This window comes from Morone saxatilis, unplaced genomic scaffold (assembly GCF_004916995.1).
Source record: "Morone saxatilis isolate NCDOM2014 unplaced genomic scaffold, NCSU_SB_2.0 Contig22, whole genome shotgun sequence".
NCBI classification, from domain to species: domain Eukaryota; kingdom Metazoa; phylum Chordata; class Actinopteri; family Moronidae; genus Morone; species Morone saxatilis.
The window spans coordinates 1,501,748-1,504,329 of NW_023339785.1; positions in this window are offsets into that span (position 1 = coordinate 1,501,748).

The window sequence follows — 2,582 nt, forward strand, 5'->3', positions numbered from 1 at the left end:
ATAGCGTCAATTCATAACAGAAGTTATCTCAGGACACTTTTCAAAAAGAGCAGGTCTAGACCGAATTCCTTTTAAGAGGCAGAAACCTTGGACAGACCCCGGCTCTTGGTGGGTGGTTGTTGAAAATTGAGAGAGACCCCCAAAAACAAACTGTGTTGTGGCCACCTCTGCCCTCCTGAGGTACTGTCACTCGGTCATTGAGGGAGGATGTACCTTTGTGTGAGTGCATGTTTGAAGGAATGAGGCAGTCAGTGTAAGTAAGTAGACAAGCCTGATCCTAATTACCATATACATATTCCTCACAGAGGCTGTAATTGGGTGGGCTTGAAGGTACGGTGTAAGGTGTTGAAATTCACATTGAACATGGGGGGTGGGCGAGGTCCACTAACCATGAGACCAGGGCCTGCTTGACTTGTCTGTCTGTGTTCCACATATAAAATTTAATAGGGTGTATTGACGTGGTTGTGGACTTGTTTGACACTATGATAGTGTGCAAAGCTCATTGAGACATGGAGTGCATCAATAAATTGGACATGATAGAAGATAGGACCAGAATCCACACATGCACAGGTCCCTGTGCAGGCTTAATATAAAGGTCTAAATGATATTGCTCCACATTACATCAGATAGACATTTATCCTCAGAAAAAAGCCAGCAGAAACCCTTTGGCCTCCTACTCACCTCTCAACTAAAGCAGTTGCTTTACACCAAGCGTGCTCTGCTGTGCACGTAGCAAACCAAATGCTCTGCCTGATGACAAATTCCTAGTGGCAGGTTTAATTAAAATTGTTGCTGGTCCACTTTGTGATTTAGACTGATAAGACTGGCCTGGTTACCTACAAATCTTACCAATTCTAGGGTGTACAGACAGATGTCTATGTCTGGCTGGAAGATGCTCAGTAATTTACATTGATTACCTTTAAATAGAAGTTATGGTTAAATAAAACCTATTTTATGCACACTTTCAATTTAAAAAAGTTTTGAGGTGGAAAAGTTTGCATATTCAAAAGGCGCTAGATGTTATATTTGAAGAAACACCTTTTAAGATCTTAAGACCATCATGATGAAAAGTTGTGCTATTTGGGATTTTTCACCATGAAACAGGAAGTAACTTCACTGTACATTGCCCATTCCATTCCAAACTTCACATGTTTGATGAGAGCCCTGGCCAGAACACATCTACATGCCAATAATCAGTCACAGTCATAGCACCACCTACTGGCTACAGAAAGTTAGCCTTCAATGGCAATCATATGATTTATGTGAAATATACAGGTCTACACATGATGTGCTGGCCCGACGCAAACGTTCTGCTTTACTTACTTCATTTCTGATGAATTGTACTTTTCTTTTGTAGATATCTGACTATACAAAGCCATTCAGAAACCACTAACATAAAGACATTTTTGCTAGCAAAGTGCAGTTTTTTACAATATCCAGTGATTTAAATGTGTGATAGGAAGTACAACACTCCTTAGCTACTGTACATTCACGCTGCATTTATCTCTTTCTCCTATAGCCTATTGAATAGATACACAGTTCTGTTGTTGACCTTGCTGTGTTCAAACAAATGATGAATAGAGCGTGAAATGTTACACAATGGTTTGTTCAGTCTTTTGTGCAGGCTGTTTCCTTTTCAGCGTATTGTGGTTCAGTAAAATGCCTTTTGTTTTCTGGAGGCAAAGAGAAGCTTAGTGTGCATGCCAAACAAGCCTCTCCAGCCTGTCATCGCAAAACATGTGATAAGTATCTGCTATCCAGTAACGAATAAAAACAAAGACACCAGTTTGAGCAGCCTCTGTGGCCCTGTGGTTTTGTTCTTCAAATTTTTTCTAAATCTTGCCAGGATACAACCGACTCAACTGTCTGAGTGTAATGTGTTGAAAAATCCAAATGGTTATTATGCATGAGTATTTGTCTGTATTTTAGAGTTGTCTACGGGCCCCAGTGTGCTCGGTGGCAACGGTTCCTGCTCGCTGTTAGATACACAGTGTCCCAAAAAAGCTAGGCCCGTAATCCAATTAGGGACACTTGACTGGTGGAGCTAATAAGGGCTGGGGACATTGTCTTCTATCTATGGATCAAGTCTCACGGACCAGTGAGCTAACAGCCCGTGCACTGGCCCCGACATCTGGACGCAACGTGAGTTAAACCATAATCCCCATCCGTGGGAATGCTAATTACATCTTTCAATTCATCCAAGCATTGACCTGGACCTGAGTCGTGTCTTTTTTATCATCTTTTATGAACACGGGGGCCCCAACCCTTAGAGGGTGCCCTTCTTTTGCCTCTTGAAAGGCGAAAGGCCTGGATTTTCACACAACCAAAAAGCATGAAATTAGCTTAATTGTTGTTACTGAAGAGGCTTGGTTCTAGAGGTTTTCCTTGTGCCTTGTACTTCTGTATTTGTGCTTCTCAGGGTCGTGGCATTCAGCATGAAAAGAGGTCATCAAGGAAGCAGGGCCAACCTTTATACCTCGCACAAAGGTAATTGGAGCCTGACAGAAAGATGAGGCATTCAGATTTAGATTGGGGGGGGGGGGGTTTTTTGGACTTTTTTCCACCCTGATCATACTTTGCAA